The 18,803-nt window shown below is 34.9% G+C and overlaps 1 protein-coding gene across 1 annotated transcript in view; it reads right to left on the bottom strand.

Moving 5' to 3' along the window:
• Positions 1 to 18,803, bottom strand: part of Il1rapl1 (interleukin 1 receptor accessory protein like 1) — a 1,285,879-nt gene that overhangs the window by 349,159 nt on the left and 917,917 nt on the right. The gene's annotated exons all lie outside the window — the stretch shown is intronic.

Below are 18,803 nucleotides of genomic sequence, written 5' to 3'. Positions count from 1 at the left end.
CAGGAATTAAATTGTTTTTTTTATATTTTGATAATATTTGCATTATTTTCTTAACTGCATTTTAGACTGCAGTATTCTTTTGTAAAACTTGAGGAAAATGAGTTAATGGCTAGTCCTAGAATATAAAATGGATAATAGGATCTCTTCCTCTGATAAGGGTAGAAAGATTTTATTTTTGTTTCTAAATTTACACAATCTGTGTTTTGCATGATGCTGACCTAGGTGGGTCTTACTTGAAACTAGAATGTTAGAAGCAGTGAAATGACAAGACATGACAAATTCTTCAGGTAAAAATATTATGTTACACTTGGTACTAAGTGAATGAATGTTTCTCTTCCACCCTTCTTGATAAAGGGGATGAAGTGGGTTACTTCGATATTCTTTATGGAACTGATATTTGAGTGATTAACATTCAGGAAGTCATGGGTTCAGTTTTCAGAATTATATCAACAATGCGGTGGTACATACTTATCATCTTAGCTTCCAGAAGGTAGAGGAAGGACAGTGAGAGGTTCAAAGTTATCATCACTTATGTAGTGAGCTATGAAGCTAGCATGGGATGCATAGAAACAATAGCAGCAACAACAACAAACAAACAATTCAAAACAATCTAATATTCCAAAGAAACAAACCTACTTATGCATTACCATGGAGAATCTTGGTGTGAATTTCAAGGGACTGAAGCAAAAATAATTCAATGCAGATACCTGATCTTGAGTTTTAGAAAGAAAATAATGATGGAGGCAGCGGGATAAATGTAATAGCACGGGTGGGTACATCAGTGTTCCAGTGAAAGGTTCTTTGTTGTCTGTCTTTCAAAGGGAGTTACACTATCTTCCCAGATGAATTTCCTGTTATCTGAGCAAGGTGTTATCTGCTTGCTAATGCATGCTCTTGCTCCTTACTCAAATTGCCACCCCAAGAAATTTATTGATATAGCAGATTACGTTTTTTTTTTAAACTGACTTCCTCTGTGCTCCCAGAGGACTCTGTGTCTAGCTTACATAATTCTCATGATGCAAAGAAATTAACAAGGATATTTTGAATAGGCTTTTTTATGAATTCCTCTTTTTTTTGGTGTGAGACAGGCTGTGCTATGTATATGTGTTTTTGAGTGTATGTTCACACACTGAAATTGATAGCAGTATCTTGTTTTTAGACAAGGTCTCTCATTGAACTTGGAGTTCACTAATTCAACTAGGCTGGGTGGCCAGAAAGCTGCAGAGATCCCCCTGTCTCTATTTCCCCAGAACTAGGATTACAGTGAGTTCTGTAATCTGAATTCAGGTCTTTACATGTACATGTCAAGCACCTTAATGACAAAGCCATCTTCTCATGATTTCTTTCTTTTTTTAAGACTACTTTAGAGATCATAATCTAGAACTAATAAATCTCTACAGGCTACAGGTTAGTGCATGGTTTTATCACACAGGACTTAGGCTGACACTGTATGAACCCACTGACCAATCTGCTCATCTCTAAATAAGTGCTAATCAGACCTTCAGGAGTCACTCGTTGCTTGTGGCAGTGGTTTGTATGAGGATGTTCTCCACAGGCTCAGGTACCTGAGCATTTTTTTCCCCAGTTGCTGGTGCTGTTTGGGGAGATGCTGCAACCTTTCCGGGGGTAGTATATCCCGGGGGTAGTACATCACTGAGGGTGGGCTTTAAGAACTCACAGCCTGGCCAGATGTTGGTGGCACATCTTTAATCCCAGCACTTGGGAGGCAGAGACAGGTGGATCTCTGTGAGTTTGAGGCCAGCCTAGTCTACAGATTGATTTCCAGGACAAGCCCCAAAGCTACACAGAGAAACCCTATCTTGAAGAAAAGCAACAGATAAACAAAACAAAACAGAAAAGGAACTCATAGCCTTGCATCACTTCTTTTTCTGTATTTTGTATTTATAGTTGATGTCTTGGTTTGGGTATTGCTGTGAAGAGATACCATGACCATGAAAGGAAAACATTTCATTGGGTAACTTACATTTTCAGAGGTTTAGTCCATTATCATGACAAGAATCAAGGTAGCATGCAGGCAGACATAGTGCTAGAGAAGGAGTTGAAAGTCTTACATCTTGATCTGCAGGCAACAGGAAGTGAACTGTGTCCCATACTGGATGTAGCTTGAGCATATATGAGACCTCAAGGCCTGCCCCCACAGTGACACACTTCCTCCAACAAGACCATACCTACTCCAACAAAGCCACACCTCCAAAAAGTGTCACTCCCTCTAAGCCAGGTATTCAAACACATGAGTCTATGGGGGCCTCACCTATTCAAACCACCACAGTTTGTGATATGAACTCTCAGCTTCTTGTTCCTACCACCATGCTTGCCCTGCCTCTTTGCTGTGGTGGGCTTTTATCCCTCTGGGACAATAAGCCAAAATAACCTCTTTTTTCCTTACGTACTTTTTGGTCTGATTTATCACAATATCAGAAAAGTAGCTAACACATTGGTATGTGCCCTATAGGTGCCCCACATCATTGGAATTATTCAACCTGAAAATTCAATGAGTACAAGGCCTGTCCTAATCACTGTTATCGTGGGAGAATATAGTATATTTCCTGATATATAGATGATAAGTAAGTAGTCATTCCATTAATGAGTATGGTTAAAATAAAACAGATTTGCAATAAGAGACACTTAGCAGAGTAATGTCAGAAAAGAATCCTTTATATCAAATAGCTGAGGTAAAAGTACAATTAATACAATTGATTATTGCCCTTTCAAGTGATTTTCTCTCTAAACTTTGGGCTTTGTGAACTTCAGTAGCATTCTGTAGCACTGTCTCCTGTGAAGGATTTAGAATATATTTGTCTGGAGTGGACACCCGCTCTTGGATTCCCTGAAGAATCCATGATAAATCTTCCAGTTCTGTCAATTCTTTCAATTTCTGTCAAATCAGTGAGATGATACGGCTACTGAAATAGCACAACATAACACACTATGCCACAAACACTGATAGCTATATTATAGTACAGAAATATATCAGAAATCCTGAAGATCCTTTGGTCCTCTGGGATTCACACAAAAATGAATTTTCTCACCTCCTATGCCAGTATCCAAAGTGATACTTTTGTAAGACCCTGCTTCCTGTGCATACTGAAAGTGTTTAAATATATAATGCACTGTACAGTGATATCTGCAAACTCTAATGAGCCTTCCATATAGGAGAGCCCTTTTAATACTCATACATTCAAGGAATACCACTCACTCCCCACATTCTAGCAAGGATACCTGGTTGACAAGCCGAGAATATGCTGATAGAATAATATTGTCTTCCATCATGATTCCTAAGCTGCTTCACCAAGGCTCTACTTCAAGAACTCATTCAGAACTTTCCTTTCCCACATTCACATCGAAACAGTTCTTTGGATGTATCAGACAAAAACAAAAGCAGATACATGCTATTTTTATATTACTAAAGTGCTCTACTTTGTAACACTTCAAGTACATATTGTTAATGTTTCTTCATTTGTCCTTGTCAAGATTAATTTGATTGAGCAGCTTCCTGGTCCTTTTTTTGTTATTGTTTTGTTTGGTGTTGATGATTGAATGCAGATTCTCATGCAGGCCAGGTACAAACTCTACTTCTGAGTTGTACCCCAAGGATTCTATCTTCTAGCCTTGCCTGCTTCTTGTAATTTAAAAAACATGATATGTTTTGAAGAAAAATGTTGTCCTGTTATATAATGTAGAGTAACTCCCTTAGAAAAGTCCTAATATCAAGCAAGACCACACTTGATTTTCATCCCTGGCTGAATTATTGGTATATATTTACAATGTTTTCTTATTTTTCCCTTGTGTAGATATTCACATGTGGAAGAGATGTTTAATATTTGATTTCTATATACAGGACTATATTTTGCACAAGGTATATGAAAAGAAATCTAACATAGTGTCTTATTCCTTAAACATTTGGAGGCAGTTCAAAGTCATTGCAGTTTTTTTTTAAACTACACAAAAGTAGTATTTTCATTTTGCTGGCAGCATACACACCAGACGTTGTTAATTATGCTGGAAATCGTGTTTCTCAGTTGGCCAGACGCTCCAAGCAGATGAGGGCAAAGAGCACTGTTCTCCTCCTATTCTCCCATAACTTACTCTGCCCTCCTATCTTGCTTCACTTCTACTCAACTAGATGCTTTTTGTTCAGAAGAACGGGAGCTGCATCGCATCACTGGCCCTGAATCGAGAAAGGACATTCTAAGCTAGTCAAAAGATTATATGGTTGTATGTTGAAAAAATTGGAAGACTAGCTATCTCCTTAATGAGTCATGTTCTTATATACCCCAGAAGTCATTCCCTCAATGTAGTTGCTTATAGACTCTTAATACTATGCCTTCGTATTTCTGAGTTCTCCATCAGGAAATGTAACTTCTTCCCCCTTCTTTCTCTACCCCCATTTTAGACACCAGACAGAATCCTAAGCCTTCCTGCCCTGACCCTCAAGGACATTATCACTTTCTATCTTTCTGATAACACCCCTTCACCCTCAGGCAGCTGTTTGCACACTTTTTTTTTTTGCAGAGCTTTCCTGCTCTCTAATTCACAAAGCATGATTTATTCTCTCCCTCTTATCCATCCACTACTTTCTAAGAACTACTATAGAGGTTTACAACTTTTCTACTTGGTTGTTTTTACTCTCAAATGTCAATAAAATTATCTTAGAGATTCTTTCGAGTCAATTTTCAAATTCAGTTGTCTGTGAGACTGATAACATGCACAAGGCATCATGCCCTTTGTTGTTGTTGTTGTTGTTGTTGTTGTTGTTGTTGTTGTTGTTGTTGTTGTTCTTCTTCTTCTTCTTCTTCTTCTTCTTCTTCTTCTTCTTCTTCTTCTTCTTCTTCTTCTTCTTCTTCTTTTCTCTCTCTCTCTCTCTCTCTCTCTCTCTCTCTCTCTCTCTCTCTCTCTCTCTCTCTCTCTTCTGGTAAGAACCATTTTCTCTTGTCCCAGCTGCATGTGTTTTTAGTATCTACACAGGAGTGGAAGGCTGACTGGGACTTGGGACTCTACTTCATAATAATCCTAATAAACTACTTTGTTCAACCAAGATGGATTTGGATGGCATCTTTCCTTTTGATAGTAGGTGTCCTTTCTACCTGGGATAAATAGATATGTTTGTAAATATCTCAGCATGAAAGCTTACAATGCAACTTTTCAAACACTCAAGAGAGTGCATCTCAGTGGCTCTTCTTTAACTTATCCTCTTTTGAGAATTTTTTACTTGAGCACTATGTATCTACATTATTCCTCAAACTCTTCCTGTGACACTCCCAATAGCTCTTTCCAATAGAGTCAACTAATATTGCCAATCTGGATTCTATAGATGATTGTAAAAGTGTTAAACAGTTTACAGCAATTTAGTCAGTTCTGTAAGTCCTAATAATCTAACATAGAAATAATTCTACTGGAGCGACTTATTTTATAGTTGGGACTATTTTTCAAATACATGAAATGTTTCATCTTTCTTTCTACTTTGTTGGGACACATGGTATCCAGTGGGACCTGTCACAATAAAGATTTGTATAAATCAAATTCTCAACCAAGATACTGTTATTACCTTGAGAATTCAATAGTTTGCCTCAGAATTAGACATTGAACAAATAAGGAGAGAGGATCATTAGCACTATATCACTCTATGTGTGTTTGTCAGCTAATGCAATTATTCCAAGAACGTTAAAAGTCCCAGAAGATCTCTTGTCATTCTTTTAAATATATCAGATGACACATAAATATTTAATAACACAAGACATTTTTAAAAATCAGCCTCTTCTATCTGTTCTCCCAAACCAAAAATGTCATGCACTTAATTTCATTTTCCTTTATGTCTCTATTGCATAAAGCAAACTCTATTACTGTTGGTGAATCTATAACTCATTACCTTGTTCTGCTGTGCAGAACCTTTATATTTGGTATAAACTGGTCTGTGAAGCTTTTGCTTCTTGTCCTTTTTACTTTGAAGTTTTGTCCAAAAATAAAAAAACTTGACCAATCCAACTTTATTTTGTTGTTGTTGTTGCGTTTTTGTGTTTTTGTTGTTGTTGTTTTGTTTTGTTTCTCAAGACAGGGTTTTTCCATGTAGTTTTGGTGCCTGTTCTGGATCTTGTTCTTAGATAAGGCTGGCCTCGCACTCACAGAGTTCCACCTGATTCTGCCTCCCAAGTGCTGGGATTAAAGGCATGCACCACCACCACCTGGCTCCAATCCAACTTTATTATACATTTATACTATTACTTTCTCTAGTAGCTTCATAGTTTCATACACTATATTTGGTTATTTGATCTGTTTTAACTTCATTTTGTGCATAGCAGGAGATATTATAATAGTGGAATACTATTAAGCCATTAAAACAATGGATTTCTGACATTTAGAACTACATAGGTTAGAAGTGTAAAATATTATATTTACTGAAATAAGCCAGGTCAATAAGACAAACCGTATTATACCATGTACGAAATCTGAAAATGTTCTAATAGAAGTAAATAGTCTAGTGTTCAGAAGGGATTAGAAGGGGATGGAAGACCTTATCTAATGGGTAGACTGTTACAAGTGCAGTGTCAAAACAAGTTCTAATATCTATCACTCATTATGGTAACTAGCATGAATAAAATACATTGTCTGTTTCCAAAAAGCTAAAAGAGATAATTTTAATATAAAATTAAATAAGTCATTAATAATTTCTAATTTCTCTGATTTGATTTTCTCTGATCCTATGAAATTATGTCTCAACAAAATTAAATTTTTAAAAAGACCAAATCTGAGAAAGATCCAAATAACTCTATGAAAGAAAGTTCAAGAAGCTAAGGTTTAATATTATGGCCCAAACTACCAAATAATGTAGTTATTAGCAATGTGTCATGTTGGGCACATGATATGTGACTAGATTTTGAAGAATTAATTGGAAACAAATAAAATATGCCAACAATGTTTATATGGATTACATGTTAAAAGATAATGTTTTGGCAAAATTGGGTTAAAGAAGACATGATTGTTTGTGTCTGTGTGTGCACTCACGAGCATATGAGTACACATTCACATGTGTGTGTGTGTGTACAGGAGAGGACATTAGATCCCATAGTGCTGGATTTTACTGTGTTTATGAGACTCGTGACAAAATGTAGTGTTAAAAATTAGACTTCTTGTTTCTTACTTCTTGATTTATTTTTTATGCACCACTTCTTGGGACATTTAAAATCACATGTTGTGGCATTTACTGTCCCATAGTACTCATACATAAGATCTGCTTTAGAAAGAATGTGTAGAAGAAATTTTTACCCAAGAAACCAAAAGTTAAAAATAGCATCAAATTTTTAGAATAATATGATGAACTTAAATCAGGCTAAATATTATATTTATTATCTCATACACTCTTCATTTTTCTGTAATTAGAAAAATGAAATTCAAATTCTATTCTTTGGACAATTTTCAAGGATACCATATATTATTATTGCTACCATTATGTAAACTGATAGGCCTCTTGAACTCATTTCTCTGTTGAATTGAAATTTCTTATCTACCCCTCAATAAAAGTCAGTAAATTAAGTATGCACATTCTGTAGGGACAAGGATTTTGTGTGTTTTATTCATCATCATATTTCCAGAAGCTAACAAAGTTACTAGCACAGACTAAATGCTTTTTGAGCAACTGGAATCCTAATACTCTAGAAGTAGTTATAAACCTAACAGAAAGGTAGTGTTAGGTACCATAACTTTGTCAAAAGATGAAGAAAAAATACCTTACATCTCAGGTCCTTAAATATTTCAAATTCATGAATCAATTCTTAATTAAAATGTAAAGGCCACCATTTACAGTGCAACTTCAAGTGTTACATAAGTCTCAAAAATTTACTAGCGCTTTTCTTATTTAACATACACAAATAGGCGGGGTAGTGAGTGGAAGAGAACTGCTAACTGGGATTCACATGCTGATTCTATAAAAAAAATGAGAAGCATGCATTCTCATCTTTTATCTTTGGATTTTTTATTATAATTGTTAATCTGAACTATATATTTTATGCTGTATGTGTATGTGCACAATGATTCTAGATAGGCTGCAGTAGATGTGCTTCAGGGACACATGAATCTTATGGATTTGTGTGCAAAATTGTGTGTATATTTTTGCCCATGTTTTCTTAGGGTAGAGAATATTGTAGCTGCCATCAGTATCTGAAAAGATTGCTTTGACTTAAAAAATATTACCTAGCCACTACTCCATTAAGCATTAAATGGAATCAGCTAACAGTAAAATGATGATATCTTTCTCTTGCTTTTCACATTAAAAAGAGTTATTCTGTGGATAAAAAACACTGTATCTTTCTGTTATTCATATATTACCCAGGAGACTTGATTGTCAGAACCCTCCATAGAGACTCAAGAGAGTGTACTTAGAATTTTAAAGCACCCTGAAAGAGTGTCTAAGAGAAAAAATAACATTTATAAAACAGTTTGGGATGAAAATCAATTATTGTCTATTAAAAAATAGTGCATTTCAAAACAAATTTGATTGTCATAAAGATTTTAAAACCAACATCCAAACACCTTTCAAATTATTTATCTTTCTCTAATCCCAGCCATCTTAAAAAAATCCACATCAGTTTTCTACTAGCACTAAGTTATTTTGATTTCTAAGTAAGTCTGCATTATTGACAGACTTTCAATGTGATAAAATACATGAGACATATGATTTGCTTCAAAGGAAGAATTATATGCTTGCCCAACTTTTCATCCATCTTTTCTAATAGCAGCACCCAAAGATTTTGTTTTTGTTTTCAGGAATTTACTTCTCTCACAATAATTTGGATGTGAAACCATTCAAATCATTCATGTTGTTGACAGACTCATTGGCTCTCATTGTTGTCAGTTTTGTTTTTGGAGGTAGCCCAGTCTGACCTGGAGCTCATAATCTTCTTGACTTCTCTTTTCAAGTACTGGCTTCTTTCACTTAGCATCATGTCTCCAAGATGCTCAGGCTCCTTTTTGAGATGAATATGTGACTCAAACTGTCAGTCAGATTCTCTTCAAATTAAGGTGCTCATTTCTAAGGCTGACACCCTGTGTTCTATCCCTGGAACTCACAGAATAGAAGAAGAGAATTGACTCTTAAAAGTTGCCTTATGACCTCCACATATGTGCCATTGCACACGTGTTGCCATACTTATAAGACAGTAAATAAATGAAAAATTAAGCACTACTATGGGAAAGGAAGTTTCTTTTGCAGTGGTATTGATGACTGCAGAATCATACTGAGAATGAAAATTATTGAAGTTTTCTGTGACAATGCCCTCCCCAAAAGAAACAGTCCCGACAAGAGGCTATTGAAGAGAGTCCTTAAAAATTATGATAATGATGCTGAAGTGTAGCTCTTCACAGTTGATAGGTACTGGCACAGAGGTGGAGGTGGTGGGATATTTAATTTTCTTTAAGGGCCTAGCCACTGGGAGTTTCACCATGCTCCAGTGAGTATATGGGCAACACACATTGAACTTGGTGGGGTTTTGTTTTATTTTGGGAAGGGTACAAGGGTAAGATAGTGGACTTGAGAGGAATGTTAAGCAAGTGTGGTTAGGGAGAATTTATGAAATTCCCAAATAATTAATAAAAATATGTTGCATAAAAGGCTATTAATAAAGCAACAAGCAAAAGTTTAAAAAGTAAAAAAAACTAATATAAATTAATCAACTAAAATTAGCTAAACTATCATAAACAAAAAGTTGCAACCACAAAAGAGAAATGGTTAGATTTCATTTATCCTAGTGGTCAATATTGGAGAAGCCTAGAATCTTCTTACCTTCTGGATCCTCAGGTTTTTCTCTTTCCCTGGATGGTCTAAAACTAGTCTTAAGCTTGTCTTTTGATTTCTATAAAGTCAATGGTGAGCAATGGTCTTTTCAAAGGAAATAAATAGTCTGACACTATTATTTATTTTTCTCATACGTGATAAAAAAAAGGTGGAACATGTAGTCTCAATCAAGTATTGAGAGCACAAAACATTTATCTGTCCCACAAGACTTTGTTATATAATTTTTGGCAAGCAAAGCATTAAAAAATGTTGAATTGGTTAAGACTAAGGGCCAAATGGCTCTGACATAAAAAAGAATCCAGATTAATGAGAGGATCAATATAATGGCTGATGGTTGTGGTGGTGTAGAAAAAAAAATGTCAAACAGACATATGTACAATTTACAAATAACAACTCCCATTTCAAACACTAATAAAGCTAATACTTCACAAAATACATGTTGCTGGTGATTTCTTCCTCCCCTAAAATTGTTTTGAGTCTAGCTGTCTACCTTCCTTCTATCTCTACCAACTGTTCCCTTTCCTTTCAAATAGCTATTCTATCTCTCAAACTTATTTTATTTTATAGGTGCTTATATAGTACTTGACAGAACACTGGCAACTTCTACATTTATTGTCTTATAATCCATTGGCCATTGTATAAAATCTTCACACTCTACTCCTGGAGAGATAAACAACATGAAAAAGCTATAGCAGAAAAGACACCATGTGGAAGGAGGGGGCATTTAAGACCTACCAATGTAGACTAGCCTTTAGTTGAAGATATCAGGGTATGTGGGCACGTGTGTGATCCTAATAAGTGTAGAAAATAGTAAAAAATGGACTCCCATCCTTTAAGTTGCTATGTTTCTGTAAAAGTAGAGAACTGAATTGGCCATTGGAATTTAGAAGGTCCTCAAAATAATCAGCTACTCTATGAAGCTCATCAAGAGAGACCAAAAGGCATAAAATGTAAAGCTATTCATTCAGATGTGCTATTTTAAAGTCAAAATCATGCATAAGGTCATCTCTGATAAGAATGGAAAATGATATGAGGAACATCTCTAGGTAGGAGTTTGCATACTCTTGTATAAAAAGGTTAAGGAAAGAAATACAAGCAAACAAAGGGAACAAAAAGAAAATCCAGAAGAGCAGCAGAGTAGCAGAAAGAGTTAAAGGAAAATCTCTACACCTCAGAAAGGTATCCCACATTGGAGAAACTCAGGCTCCTCTGATGAATGTCACTGAGAAGTTGGGTAAAATGACAGGATACAGTGTGTGCCTGAAAGTACAATGAAAAATGCTTCTCAAGAAGACATTTTTGATGCCATTAGCCTACCCATGTCATACCGATTTTGTCTTCTACTGATAAAAACTTTCTCAATTTTTGATCTTGTGCAAGATCATTTCAAGATAGAAAATGGTAAGCAGAGATGAACAGTTTCAGTGCAATTGTAATAGTATGAGTCATTGCCAGGTCTTCTGTATATTGTGGGGCCCTGTTTTGTTCTTTTGGTTCTCAGACTGGTCCAAGGAGACTAAAAATTTTCAGAGATGGATCACCTGACATTTAAAGTTGACTTTTATAATAGTTCACATTAATTGATATCAGCCTTGGGCATGTCACAAGGTGGGAATGACACGATTGTACGACTACAGCATACGACCACTAAAGTGAATCTCACTTCAACATCTAGTTCCTCTACAGAATACATAAGACTGAGTTAAAATAAATCACATAAAAATAACAATTGACATTATTCTAGATTTATTCATTACTTTCAAGTTAATGCAAAATAAAAATAAAACCTCATTTTATTAGCATTTTTAAAATTCTTCAACATATTTTGTATGGAACCATTTAAAATTATTTCAGAATATAAATATACAACATACATAGGCCACATTATTTTACTGTTCAGTTCACTAAAACATTGAGTGGGATGGGAAGTAATACAGTTGGCAGAATGTTTGTGTAGCATGCAGGAGTCCCTGGCCTCAATAGCCAGCATCACATAACCCAGGTGTGGTGGTAGTACACGTTTAATCTGAGTATTCTAAAATTATAGGTAGAAGGATCAAAAGTTTAAGGTCATAATGAGGTGGAGGGCAGCCTGGTCAGCATGAGATTCTATCCCAAAATAAACAAACAAACAAAAATAAAGCATCAAAGATTGATTACATACAACATTGAAGCAATTCATTTTCTACTTCATCATTTTTTTTCCTTCCTTCCTTCCTTCCTTCCTTCCTTCCTTCCTTCCTTCCTTCCTTCCTTCCTTCCTTCCTTCCTTCCTTCCTTCCTTCCTTCCTCCCTCCCTCCCTCCCTCCCTTCCTCCCTTTTCATTTTGTTTATTGAGATAGAATTTCATTTACTGAGGTTGGTCACAAATTTACAATGTATTAGACAATGACACTGAACTCTGGATCCTCTTTGTCTCCACTTCCCAAGTACTAGGATTACAAGTGTGCAACACTGTGCCAAGCAATATTTCTTTATTTTTGAGTCATTCATTGTTCCACTATTATTTATACAAAATCTTTGTTTATAGGAAAAATATGTAGTATCACTAAAAGATGTATAGTAACTTCAAAAAATTTTATCTCAGAGAGTTCCAAAAGAGTATCAATTTACATGGGAAATAAACACACATAGTCAAGTCTGTGTGCTGGGGATTAGATGTTAAAGTGAGAAGTCTAATTAGCTGATATGTAAAACAACATATTTACTTGTTGAGAAGTAACTATTTGTGATGACTTAAAGTTTATGTTAATATTGTTTAAACTTAATTATTTAGAACTTATATCAGCACAATATCTACAAAAAAGGAGTATTTATCCCAAAAATAGATGCTGCATGGCAGTAACAATAAATATATCAGATTTCAGTTGTTTTCTTATTATTTCCAATTTCTTCTAGAGATTCTTCACCATTTATTGCCTTACTATTAGATAGATTGATTTTCGTTATTTTGTAGCCCACACATTAATAGCATTAATAGTGTGAGCTGATTTAACATTTCTATGCTGTTTTACTTTTTACCCTTATATCTCATTTTTATGTAATAGAACTTTTTAGTATGAATAATCAAAGAAAAGTTGAGAGTTGGAGGGTTCATGGAAGGGATCAGCGATAACCTGTGTGGAGCTGAAGTGAGGAAAGGGGGATAAAGTAATAGAATTCTATTTCAGTAGATACATATTTTTCTTTTAAAATTATTCCTGAAAATTTTGAGATTATAATATAATTGTATGATTTCATCTTTTCCTCTCTCTAAACCCTCTCATATACTTGCTCTCTTCCACATCCGTGGCCTCCTTTTTCCTTAATTGCCAGATGTTATATATAAATATACAAGTAATCCGTGCTCAGTCTGCATAATGTTACTTGTGTGTATTTTTCCAGAGCTATTAAATTTTTTTATAAATTTTGTATGGAAATTTATATGCATAACTTATAGAAAGGAACTTTCAAATGTTCTTTAAGTTAATTTAAAATGCTCACAGGAGATTAGTCCATGGGACAGATACTGTAGAAAATGAAGGGGTAGAAGACATTTAGAGGCAATCATTCAGATGCCAACGAATAATGAAATTTCAAGTTGGAACTGAGTTAAATTATATATATATATATATATATATATATATATATATATATATATATATCATCTATCCTCCAAATTAATTTATTAATTTGACAGAAGTTTAAATATCTCTTACATTCTTTTCTCTCTGCTTATTGTTAGGCAAATTAAATGTATCTTATCAATCAATATTTTACATTTAACTGATAATTCAAGAAACATGATACATTTAATGCCTATAATTTTAATATCAATCTTTGGAAAACATATTCTTCGCAGTCTTTTAATGGAAAGAATGGTTCAGCATTTCTCTTGATGACTCAAAAACCCTAACGAGGCATTCTGGTATGATTCTTGGTCTCCCAACTCTTTTCCTTTTTACTCTGTTCCTCCTCCTAGATAGTTTTTCAGCTTTCACATGCCCCAAAACTATTTTCTTTTTCTAATACCCTGTCACCTGTCATTAATCTTAAAGAGTCCTAGTTTGAAAGCATTATATGTAAGAAAGCCACACAAGTAAGTATGTTAAAATATTGTGGTGATGCTGGGTGGTGGTGGCGCACGCCTTTAATCCCAGCACTCGGGAGGCAGAGGCAGGCGGATCTCTCTGAGTTCAAGGCCAGTCTGGTCTCCAAACGAGTTCCAGGAAAGGCGCAAAGCTACACAGAGAAACCGTCTCGAAAAACCAAAAAACAAAACAAAACAAAAATTGGTGAATAATAGTCAATGACACTGAATGAACTCCTTCTGTATATAAAACAGTGTATGATTTGCATGAAAGATGATACATGGTATTAGGCTGAATGACATGAAAGAGAAAGTGTTGATTAAATTACTAAAACAGATAGAGGTGAGTTATTAATTTAAACAACTCTAAAGAAATGATTGTGCCTTTCCAATATGTGACCTTAAGACTTACTTACCTGTAACATTGGCTCCTGTTTACAGAATGGTTACTGCATTTAGGCATTATATTCTTTGTGTAACACACAGGAAATAAAAAATGTTTCTTATATGCATAAGGCCTTTTTATAAAGAAGTATCTCACTGAAAGTTTACGCTTTTCCTCTCATTAGTGATATTTTTAGCATGTATTCATTTCAAATATATCACTAACAAGGTGAATACAATGATTGGTGTCAGATTACATTGAATTCATATACCTTTTCAGAAAATAGCAGATTTTGAACAAAATATAGGCATGTGAGGAAGGACAAAGCTTGGGACTATTAGAGCCCACAAGCAGCATCTTCTAAAGGAAGCTTTGCAAGTGTTCTATAGCTACTTTCCATTTCATTCTCAGCTTAGTTTATAGTTCCCAAACTCTAAGCTGCTGTATTAAACTACAGATAACATACTACATTCCTACATTATTAAAATTCTTGATTATTAATTTGACATCAACATGAAGTGAAAAGTGAGCATCTAAGCATCATAGTTGATTCTACTTCTTCCCCGTTTACTTCACACCAGAGTGGAAAGGAGGTTGAAAGAGTGAAGAGATTGGTAGTGCTCTAGTCATTTGTGTGTGTTAAACAGAACTTGAGATACCATCCAGGTAAAGGGATTTATGGATTTCATTAGCATATTGTCTGTAAAATCTTTATAACCCTCTGCACAAAAATGAAGAGTGACCAAGGAAATCCCTTGGGCTGCATAAGAGTTTGTAGGTTATGTTACTGCAAAATATTTCACAAATGTGTCAAGCTTAAATGTAAGTTATGAACTATTCTTTTAATTAAAAAGATGAATGTTCAAAATTTTGTAATACTTTTCTGTCTGGTATATATTTCCTATCAGTTATTAAATAATCAATAAATTAAAGATGCTGACTATTCAGTGTAGATATTATACTTTTACTTTAACAATGAAAATAAATGGTTCTTTTAAAATTAAGCAACTTTAAAATAGAGATAACATTTTCAAACAGTGTTCTTGGGAACATTTCCATAGTAATATGATTTGGCTGACAAAAGTTTTATGTCATGTCCTACAACTCTTCTATATGTTAAATGTTTAAAAACAACTTTCTTAAATGCTAAGCTGTAAAAAATTCTTCTACAAAAAAATTCCCAAATGTTTTGTTAAAGTTGTAAAATATAATTACTAATTAGTTGCATGAACAACAGATTGACTAAAATAAATATGGAAACTGATCAGCCAAATGTGATTGGTGGAAGATGTGGGAACAGATACAATCAAAATGCATTATATATATATATATATATATATATATATATATATATAATGTGTGTGTGTACACATATACATATGTATGTATATATGTGTGTAATTATATATATAATTATATAGAGAGAAATTTCTTATAATAAATATAGAAAATTTAGGAAAACAACTATTGGGATTTTATACTCATAAGTTTCTGGGAAAATAATGTAGACACAAGTAAGTTTTTAAAATCATACTAGAGATATATAATACCTTTAATAAATATTGTTAAATAAATGCTTAGCTATTGTATCTGAAAATTTGGTTACAACTATTGGACTAAATTGTCAAAAATCACAGCATTTTTTTGAATTCACTCATGAATTATGACCATATGGCATGTGCAACTTCACATTATTTCTAAGTACCCCTTTAAAAATTATCTTATATATAAGAGTATTTTGCAATCATGCATGTTTGTGCATTACATGCCATGCAGTGCCCACAAAGGCCAGAAGAAGGCCATAAAGTGTAATCGTATACGGTTGTGAGTCACACCACGGAGTTGCTGTTAATCACTGAGCCATCTCTCCAGCCCCCTCACATCTGACATTTAAGAAAATTATAAGAAGTAACATAGTAAATAAACATCTTTCCAACTGGCAAAATAATGCATTTTATGACTTTCCAAGTAGAAAAATTTAAGCTCCTCTGAGAAGTACTAAAAGCACTTTCAGGTTATGCATGTATCATAAAAGTTTTACTGCTTTGATTTTATTTTCTAGACATTGTTGTGGAATATTTGTTCAAGTAGACAATGATATGTTACATTTGCTTATGCTGCATTTATTTAACTATGTAAAGATGTGTTGCATTTGCATTAATTAAATAAAATTAACCTGGACTCAGAGAGGTGGAGTTAGCAACTAGTTTACAGGAAGCCGCAGGGAGGAGCACAGCACAGATTTTTTTAGTTGGTGGGAGTGGAAAGAGAGAGGCTTTCAGGGTCACCAGCAAAGAGAGAAAGTTAGCCAGGTGCTACTCTAACTCTCTGAGCTCACAGGTTTTTACCCTTGCCTTTGAATCTCGAGTTTTATTAGAACAACAGACGTTTAGTTAAAACTACCTTTAGCAGCAGCAACAGAGCCATTGTTTAAAGTGCAGGCACTGTGACAGGTAAAACAGGGAGTGATGTCTTGATTTGTAGAAGAAAAAAAATCCCAATCTTCCAAATAACTTACTCACTTATGATGGACTCATGAATGTCTAAGAACATGAATGGTTTTGACTTGCTTGTCTATTTTTATTTAAACTTTTTCATATAATATATTGATCACGATTTCCCCTCCTGCCACTCCTCACAGATCCTCTCCACCATCCTCCCCACCAACTTCATGCTCCAGGCTTTCTTCTCAACCTTATCCCTCTTGAATTTTTTACAGGACTTGCTTGTCTATAATCAAAGTAACAATGAAACACTTACATAAGCAAAAGTTTCCCTTTGTTTGGGGTAAGTTTTCTATGATCTTGTTGAATATCTGATCTATGCCACCATATACTCCAATTCAAAGCTTCAGTCTTTACATTGTGTCTCATATTTCCTGGATGTTTGTTCCTGTGACTGTTTTTTAAATGAAAAATTTATATCCTTTGCTTCTTTTGTTTCAATACTCTTTCTTGAAGTCTTGATATTCTTTCTTCTATTTCTTGCATTCCATTATCATAATTTTCCTTGAGTTTTCTAGTTGGTTATTGAGTTCTCCAATTCCATCTTCACTTCAGTTTTCATTCTCTTAGTGTTTTTACTTCTTTGATAAATTTGGTTTTCATATCCTGGATCATCTTCACCATTTCTCTCTGTCTTAGGTGGTTTTTTCCCTTTTTCATTAGTCAGGAGTTTATTATCTATAAGTTCATTCTTTAAATCATTGAGCTGCTTCTGGGAGGCTTCTTAAAACTCCTTGAATTATTTTATGAAGTTTATGTTTATTTTTTCAAATTCCATGTCTTTCAGTTCCTCTAGGTAATTCTCATTGGAGAACCTTTCTAAAAGATTGGTGAAATTTTTAGGGTGAATACTGTTTGGATCTTTCATATTGTTTATAATTTTCCATGACACCTGGTCATGTTGGTTTCTTTTGTTAATATTGTGTCTGATATGGACATGGCAGGCTGGGACAGAGCATAGGGAGTTTGGATGGGATTGTACTGAAGATTGGGTATGGCATGGATAGATGGAGGAAAGGTGCATATGGAGGAGGTGCCTCCTGGCCACAGCATATAGGTTCCAGGCTGAGGTGTAGAGATTGGAGTCATCAGGATAATAGCCTAGGCCATGGGATACTAAACCCAAAATATGGGAATATCAGAGGGTGAGGACAAATGAAGTTATCACTCGGGCTCATAACACTGTCCCCAAGATCCATACACTAACAACAACAACAACAACAACAACAACAACAACAAAAAACCACAATGCCAAACATGAGTAAATCCCATTCTGAGTTGCTAAGGGAATTCAAGTAGCCCTCTACATAATGTAGACTATCACTGCTGCTCCTGGCTGCACCCTAGAGTTTGAAGGTAACTTTCTATTGCTGAATACACCATACAGTTATGAACAAGACCCAGAGGATCTGAGCCAGTCTGAACTGAAAGCCTCTTCCTTGAGGACTTGAAAGTGTTATGCAAGCTTTTAAGTGATGGAAGCAACTAACTGTCCTATCCAGCTGCAATGCCTATGAATCACAGTGACTTCTCCTATGACACAATAACCATAAGGGGGCAATAGTGGCACCCACATACTGATAACAACCAACAGCACTCTAATTGAACATGTGACCAACTCCACAGGAGGAAAATCTTTTCTGGTACTAGAAACCTAGCCAACTACCCAGGGTTTGTGAGGTTGTGTATCTTAGAGGAGAAGGCACTACCCTAACTTTACCAAACCAGTATAATTTCTAACTTCATTCTAAATATATAATCTTACTCTTACAGATAAGTGTAGCTCTCACCTGTCATTAAAGAAACTTCCTTTTTCAACGAAAGGAGACAGTTACAGAAATCTACAATTGGTCAAAATACAGAGAACAAGTGAGTGCTAGGTCTCAGCACCGATTGATACATCTATAACACAACCCCTGCACCCAAGGCTCAGGGAACATTGCAAAAGAAAGGGCAGAAAAATTGTAAGAGCCAAAGAACCAGGAAAGCTGCTGTGTGATTATCTCATGGACATAGCAGAAAAGATTCACCCATGCTACC

This window comes from Peromyscus maniculatus, chromosome X (genome assembly GCF_049852395.1).
Source record: "Peromyscus maniculatus bairdii isolate BWxNUB_F1_BW_parent chromosome X, HU_Pman_BW_mat_3.1, whole genome shotgun sequence".
NCBI lineage: Eukaryota > Metazoa > Chordata > Mammalia > Rodentia > Cricetidae > Peromyscus > Peromyscus maniculatus.
This window is presented reverse-complemented; position numbering and strand designations above follow the sequence as displayed.